Raw genomic sequence first — 8,972 nt, 5'->3', positions numbered from 1 at the left:
GACATCTAACTTGTTTTTGCATGGCATGTTGTGATGTGATATGGTCAAAGCATGATGCTAAATTTTATTGTATGAGATGATCATGTTTTGTAACCGAGTTATCGGCAACTAGCAGGAGCCATATGGTTGTCGCTTTATTGTATGCAATGCAATCACCCTGTAATGATTTACTTTATCACTAAGCGGTAGCGATAGTCGTAGAAGCATAAGATTGGCGAGACGACAATGATGCTACGATGGAGATCAAGGTGTCGCGCCGGTGACGAAGGTGATCATGATGGTGCTTTGGAGATGGAGATCACAAGCACAAGATGATGATGGCCATATCATATCACTTATATTGATTGCATATGATGTTTATCTTTTATGCATCTTATCTTGCTTTGATTGACGGTAGCATTATAAGATGATCTCTCACTAAATTTCAAGATAAAAGTGTTCTCCCTGAGTATGCACCATTGCCAAAGTTCGTCATGCCCAGACACCACGTGATGATCGGGTGTGATAAACTCTATGTCCATCTACAACGGGTGCAAGCCAGTTTTGCACACGCATAATACTCAGGTTAAACTTGACGAGCCTAGCACATGCAGATATGGCCTCGGAACACTGAGACCGAAAGGTCGAGCGTGAATCATATAGTAGATATGATCAACATAGTGATGTTCACCATTGAAAGCTACTCCATTTCACGTGATGATCGGTTATGGTTTAGTTGATATGGATCACATGATCACTTAGAGGATTAGAGAGATGTCTATCTAAGTGGGAGTTCTTAAGTAATATGATTAATTGAACTTAAATTTATCATGAACTTAGTACCTGATAGTATCTTGCTTGTCTATGTTGATTGTAGATAGATGGCCCGTGCTGTTGTTCCGTTGAATTTTAATGCGTTCCTTGAGAAAACAAAGTTGAAAGATGATGGTAGCAATTACACAGATTGGGTCCGTAACTTGAGGATTATCCTCATTGCTGCACAGAAGAATTACATTCTGGAAGCACCGCTAGATGCCAAACCTGTTGCAGGAGCAACACCAGATCTTATGAATGTCTGGCAGAGCAAAGCTGATGACTACTTGATAGTTCAGTGTGCCATGCTTTACGGCCTAGAACCGGGACTTCAACAATGTTTTGAATGTCATGGAGCATATGAGATGTTCCAGGAGTTGAAGTTAATATTTCAAGCAAATGCCCGTATTGAGAGATATCAAGTCTCCAATAAGTTCTACAGCTGCAAGATGGAGGAGAATAGTTCTGTCAGTGAGCATATACTCAAGATGTCTGGGTACTGCAATCACTTGATTCAATTGGGAGTTAATCTTCCGAATGATAGCGTGATTGACATAATTCTTCAATCATTGCCACCAAGCTACAAAAGCTTCGTGATGAACTATAACATGCAAGGGATGGATAAGACGATTCCCGAGCTCTTCGCAATGCTAAAGGCTGTGGAGGTAGAAATCAAGAAGGAGCATCAAGTGTTGATGGTCAATAAGACCACCAGTTTCAAGAAAAAGGGCAAAGGAAAGAAGAAGGGGAACTTCAAGAAAAACAGCAAGCAAGTTGCTGCTCAAGAGAAGAAACCCAAGTCTGGACCTAAGCCTAAGACTGAGTGCTTCTATTGCAAGCAGACTGGTCACTGGAAGCAGAACTGCTCCAAGTATTTGGCGGATAAGAAAGATGGCAAGGTGAACAAAGGTATATGTGATATACATGTTATTCATGTGTACCTTACCAGAGCTCGCAGTAGCACCTGGGTATTTGATACTGGTTCTATTACTAATATTTGCAACTCAAAACAGGGACTACGGATTAAGCGAACACTGGCCAAGGACGAGGTGACGATGCGCGTGGGAAACAGTTCCAAAGTCGATGTGATCGCCGTCGGCACGCTACCTCTACATCTACCTTCGGGATTAGTATTAGACCTAAATAATTGTTATTTGGTGCCAGCGTTGAGCATGAACATTATATCTGGATCTTGTTTGATACAAGACAGTTATTCATTTAAATCAGAGAATAATGGTTGTTCTATTTATATGACTAATATCTTTTATGGTCATGCACCCTTGAAGAGTGGTATATTTTTGACGAATCTCAATAGTAGTGATACACATATTCATAATGTTGAAGCCAAAAGATGCAGAGTTGATAATGATAGTGCAACTTATTTGTGGCACTGCCGTTTAGGTCATATCGGTGTAAAGCGCATGAAGAAACTCCATCTGATGGACTTTTGGAACCACTTGATTATGAATCACTTGGTACTTGTGAACCGTGCCTCATGGGCAAGGTGACTAAAATGCCGTTCTCCGGAACTATGGAGCGAGCAACTAATTTATTGGAGATCATACATATTGATGTATGTGGACCAATGAATATTGAAGCTCGCGGCGGGTATCGTTATTTTCTCACCTTCACAGATGATTTAAGCAGATATGGGTATATATACTTAATGAAACATAAGTCTGAAACATTTGAAAAGTTCAAAGAATTTCAGAGTGAAGTTGAAAATCATCGTAACAAGAAAATAAAGTTTCTATGATCTAATCGTGGAGGAGAATATTTGAGTTACGAGTTTGGTCTACATTTGAAACAATGCGGAATAGATTCGCAAATCACGCCACCCGGAACACCACAGCGTAATGGTGTGTCCGAACATCGTAATCGTACTTTACTAGATATGGTGCGATCTATGATGTCACTTACTGATTTACCGCTATCATTTTGGGGTTATGCTTTAGAGATGACCGCATTCACGTTAAATAGGGCACCATCGAAATCCGTTGTGGCGACGCCTTATGAACTGTGGTTTGGCAAGAAACCAAAGTTTTCGTTTCTTAAAGTTTCGGGCTGCGATGCTTATGTGAAAAAGCTTCAACCTGATAAGCTCGAACCAAATTGAAGAAATGTGTCTTCATAGGATACCCAAAGGAGACTGTTGGGTAAACCTTCTATCACAGATCCGAAGGCAAGACATTCGTTGCTAAGAATGGATCCTTTCTAGAGAAGGAGTTTCTCTCGAAAGAAGTGAGTGGGAGAAAAGTAGAACTTGATGAGGTAACCATACCTACTCCCTTATTGGAAAGTAGTTCATCACAGAAACCGGTTCTTGTGACGTCTATACCAATTAGTGGGGAAGTTAATGATGATAATCATGGAACTTCAGATCAACTTGTTACTGAACCTCGTAGGTCAACCAGAGTGGTACAGTAATCCTGTTCTAGAGGTCATGTTACTAGACCATGACAAACCTACGAACTATGAAGAAGCGATGGTGAGCCCAGATTCCGCAAAATGGCTTGAGGCCATGAAATCTGAGATGGGATCCATGTATGAGAACAAAGTGTGGACTTTGGTTGACTTGCCCGATGATCGGCAAGCCATTGAGAATAAATGGATCTTCAAGAAGAAGACTGACGTTGGCGGTAATATTACTGTCTATAAAGCTCGACTTGTTGCGAAAGTTTTTCGACAAGTTCAAGGGATTGAATACGATGAGACCTTCTCACCCGTAGCGATGCTTAAGTCTGTCCGAATCATGTAGTGCTACCTCTTGAGCACTATTTTGGTTTTCTCCGAAAAGGAAGGGATGATGCAGCAAAGTAGCTGATACGTCTCCAACGTATCTATAATTTTTGATTGCTCCATGCTATATTATCTACTGTTTTAGACATTATTGGGCTTTATTATCCACTTTTATGTTATTTTTGGGACTAACCTATTAACCGGAGGCCCAGCCCAGAATTGCTGTTTTTGCCTGTTTTAGGGTTTCGAAGAAAAGGAATATCAAACGGACTCCAAACGGAATGAAACCTTTGGGAACGTGATTTTCTCAACAGATAAGACCCAGGAGACTTGGACCCTATGCCAAGGCACGTAACAGGAGGCCACGAGGTAGGGGGCGCGCCCTATCCTACCAGGCGCGCCCCCACCCTCGTGGGCCCCCTGTTGCTCCACCGACGTACTTCTTCCTCATATATATCCACGTACCCCAAAACGATCAGAGCGGGAGCCAAAACCCTAATTCCACTCCCATAACTTTCTGTATCCACGAGATCCCATCTTGGGGCCTGTTCCGGAGTTCCGCCGGAGGGGGCATCGATCACGGAGGGCTTCTACATCAACACCATAGCCCCTCCGATGAAGTGTGAGTGGTTTATCTCAGACCTACGGGTCCATAGTTAGTAGCTAGATGGCTTCTTCTCTCTTTTTGGATCTCAATACAATGTTCTCCCCCTCTCTTGTGGAGATCTATTAAATGTAATCTTCTTTTTGCGGTGTGTTTGTTGAGACCGATGAATTGTGGGTTTATGATCAAGTCTACCTATGAACAATATTTGAATCTTCTCTGATTTCTTTTATGTATGATTGGTTATCTTTGCAAGTCTCTTCGAATTATCAGTTTGGTTTGGCCTACTAGATTGATCTTTCTTGCAATGGGAGAAGTGCTTAGCTTTGGGTTCAATCTTGCGGTGTCCTTTCCCGGTGACATTAAGGGCAGTAGGGCACGTATTGTATTGTTGCCATCGAGGATAACAAGATGGGGTTTTCTTCATATTTCATGCCTCTATCCCTCTACATCATGTCATCTTGCTTAAGGCGTTACTCTGTTTTTAACTTAATACTCTAGATGCATGCTGGATAGCGGTCGATGAGTGGAGTAATAGTAGTAGATGCAGGCAGGAGTCGGTCTACTTGTCTCGGACGTGATGCCTATATACATGATCATGCTTAGATATTCTCATAGCTATGCTCAATTCTGTCAATTGCTCAAGAGTAATTTGTTCACCCACCGTAGAATACTTATGCTCTCGAGAGAAGCCACTAGTGAAACCTATGGCCCCGGGGTCTATCTTTATCATATTGTTCTCCTAGAACTTTGCTGTTTACATTGCCTTTATTTTACTTTGCATCTTTATCGTAAAAATACCAAAAATATTATCTTTATCATATCTATAAGATCTCACTCTCGTAAGTGGCCTCATAGGGATTGACAACCCCTATTTGCGTTGGTTGCGAGGATTTAGTTGTTTTGTGCAGGTACGATGGACTCGCGCGTAGCCTCCTATTGGATTGATACCTTGGTTCTCAAAAACTGAGGGAAATACTTACGCTACTTTGCTGCATCATCCCTTCCTCTTCGGGGAAAACCAACGCAGTGCTCAAGAGGTAGCAAGAAATATTTCTGGCGCCGTTGCCAGGGAGGTCTTCGCAAAAGTCAACATACCAAGTACCCATCACATACCCTTATCTCCCACATTACATTATTTGCCATGTGCCTCTCGTTTTCCTCTCCCCCACTTCACCCTTGATGTTTTATTCGCTCTTTCTCTCTCTCTCCTCACTTTATATTTGCCCCTTATTACCCGCTTGCTTTTTGTTTGCTTATGTGTTAGTTTGCTTGCTTGTCACGATGGCTCAAGATAATACTAAATTGTGTAACTTCACCAATACCAACAACAATGATTTTATTAGCACTCCGATTGCTCCTCTTACCGATGCTGAATCTTGTGAAATTAATACTGCTTTGCTGAATCTTATCATGAAAGATCCGTTTTCTGTGCTTCCTAGCGAAGATGCCGCTACCCATCTTAATAGCTTCGTTGATTTGTGTGACATGCAAAAGAAGAAAGATGTGGATAATGATATTGTAACATCCCAAATTTTCAATTTGGAATGTTATACATTAGATCATCAATGCATATCATATTTTATTTGCTTTTGGTTTGATCCTAGAAATTTCTACGCAACTCAAGGACCCACGGAGAGATTGGGGAATTCATTATTTTCATATTTGAGTTTTCTCAAATTTTGAAGATAGGGTCATTTGATTTTAATTATTTTATCATCAATTATTTCTATTACAAAAATATGAGAGAGGGAATAAAATGAATTTCCCAAAATAAAGAAATATTGAGAATTTAATAATAAAATCAAACAAGATTTTGTTTCCGAGTTTTTCGGTATTTTATTTGAATTTAGGAAAAATATGCGTTTTTCAAAATGGCATTTAGGCCCCAAATAAATGTTCACCTTGTGCGGCTTGATTTTAGAAGCCCGGGAAAATTTATTTCGGGATTTTTGGAGTCCTTTTAGTATTTCTTTTATTTGTTTTTCTGCGCGGAATAAAAAAACGCGAACCGACTTTGGGCCGTACCCGAGCGGGACTCCGCCCGGGGGCAGCCTTTAAATAGCCGCCGCCCGAGCTGCCCTAGCCCACCAGAGCCGCTGCCAACCCTAACCCTAGCCGCGCCTTGATCCGCGCGTCCGCCGCCGCCGGAGCCGTCGGAGCCGCCGCTGACCCGCCTCCCGAGGTAAAAAAAAAGGGGGGCGCGGTTTTTTTTCTAGTTTCGGTTTTTTAAATAGATCGGCTTTTTCCGATTTATTTATTTAGCGAGCATTCGTCTATTCGTTCGTTCTAGCGAACGTTCGTCGTTTTTCTTTTTCTCGGATTAAACCCGCGATTTTTCTCATCGCGATTCCTGATCCGATTTTCGTTTTAGTATAACTTTTCGCTCGGTTATCGGAATCAGGCGATTCAAGCGCCTGGAGTTTCATCTCGAAACCCTCTAACCGTTTAACCAACTTAAATAAGTTTTTGCCACTGTAAAAATTGCCCTAGATCCAGACTAGTAAACGAAGCCTGTTTCTTTTGCCGTTTGACTTTCGTTGCTTCTTTTGATTTGATTCTTTTTGCAAACCGGAGTTCTTAAGTTGAACCTTCTGGTTAGATCTCTTATTTGAGTTTTACCCATGCATTAGATGAATACTTATTGTATGCTTGTTTGTTTGTCTGCGATAGAATACCCGGAGTGTGCCGCCTGTTACTTCGAATCTCTAGGTTTCGCGGATCATCGGCAAGGCAAGTAACACTTTGATCATACCTCCTACTACCCAGTTTTATTGCATTAGATCAATCCTCAAATATTGCATGATTAGGATCTAATTAAATTGTGGGATGGGAAGTAATTGAGGTAGTACCTATTACCTGTTGTATTATCAAACCTTTGGGAGTTACTTCTACGTTTGTCTATTATGCCATGCTATGCTAGTAGACGTGGATTGGGTGAGTGATATCCATGACAGATGTGAGAGTGTTAATTAATGGTTTATCTAAGGTGGCAACTTAAACACACATCTGGGTGGATTGAGGTACCTGGGTATTCCAGGATTGCCTGTTTTTCTTTATGGACCGCCACCCAGGCCCAAAGGGATCATGAGATTTTCCATACTAGAAACTTCCGTGTGCAGCCACAAGCTATTATGGGCTCTAGCAGGGTAGACTAGCAGATGTAGGGGAAAGTAGGTATAACGGTCTATCCATCGTAAGGTGCTAGCGCTTCTGAAAGACTATGTCTCAGTCATCCGTCTTCTCAAACACCATGTAGTGCGAGAAACCAAACGGAGGCGATCGAGTCTTGTGGGGAAAAGTGCGCAAACATCTACAGAGTGTACAAACTAATCATGGTTAGCCGTGTCCCCAGTTATGGACATCTTGAGTATCTAGTACTTGGATTATCATGTGAATCTCAACATGTTACTCTAAAATTTAATTTTGTTGGGTTTTGTTTAATGATGATGCTTAATTGGGATTGAGGATGCTGTCAACCATTCTTAATGTTTAACAACCACCATGATAGTTAAATAAAATTTATTCCTTTGTAGTAGGGAAAAATTAGCTTTACGCAAAACTGTAACCATAGAGCTTTCCACCAGCCAAATATTCATATAGTATAGCTGTTTCATTCCATTACTCTCTATGTGTTACCTTGCCAGCATATTCCATGTGCTGACCCGTTTCGGGCTGCAACGTTAATGTTGCAAACTTTTCAGACGACGATTAAGGAGTTTTTAGGTCGTGGTTCTATACTCAGTGATGTCGTTGGAGTTGATGGACTCACTTATCTTCCAAGCCTTCCGCTGTTATCGTTATTAGATGGCCTTAAGCCATATTTATTGTAATAAGTTCTCTATGGAGACACTCGATGTAATAAGTGTGTGATTGCTACTCTGTTATAAATCCTCCGAGTACTGTGTGGTGTCAGCATTACTGATCCAGGGATGACACCTGAGCACATAGATCAGACTGTTTGAGGTCTGGTCGCTATAGAGATGGTATCAGAGTACACGCTGACTGTAGGACACGACCACTAAGCTAAAGACCTAGATCACTATTCACTCTCTTCTCTTCTGACTTCTCATCTTTTCTACTCTTTAGGATGGCGGATGCAAGGAACAAGTTCACGCAACCGGATGAAGATACACCCTTTGGACGCCACTTGAAGGAAGTCACTAGATACCTGAACATAGGAGTGCCAAGCTTCACCGGAACCTACAACGCCACTTTACCTGAAGAAGAGCGCTGGATGATTCAAGTTCAAGTTCCAGGAAGGACGTTCATGCCAGTCACTGAGCCCATAGAGTTTTCTTTTGATGCACCAACTTGGAGTCTAGGGAAGAGCATGGCAGCTCACATCGCCATGGGACGCATTGGAGAAGTCTACCGCAATGATCTCAAGGATACTATCTACCAGATTTGTGGGCGCCGAGATGAGCACTGGGAGATGATCAGCACCAGAAAGGATAGATCAATTGCAACTTTTATCCAGGAATTAAACCAGCACATTCGACGACAGGAGAACCAGATGTGCGCCGACATGATAGACCTAAAGAAGGAAAGGACAAGAATCAAGGAACTAGAGGAAGAACTCAAGGCCACACGTGAAGATTATGAAGAGGAAATTGAAGTATTAGTGGATAAGAATGCCGACCTAACAATGAAGATCGGGATATTTATGGGAGGCCCTACACCTGTAGATGAAGACGAAGAACCCAAGGAGATTCGCCCAGAAGACTACATCATCATCGACGACACCGACTCGGACCCAGATGACAGCGATGATGACTATGTTGATGAAGCTGGAGCAGATATCATGGAGTCTGCAACCGAAGAATATTTCTAGTAG

Source organism: Triticum urartu, chromosome 6 (genome assembly GCF_003073215.2).
Source record: "Triticum urartu cultivar G1812 chromosome 6, Tu2.1, whole genome shotgun sequence".
NCBI lineage: Eukaryota > Viridiplantae > Streptophyta > Magnoliopsida > Poales > Poaceae > Triticum > Triticum urartu.
This window is presented reverse-complemented; position numbering follows the sequence as displayed.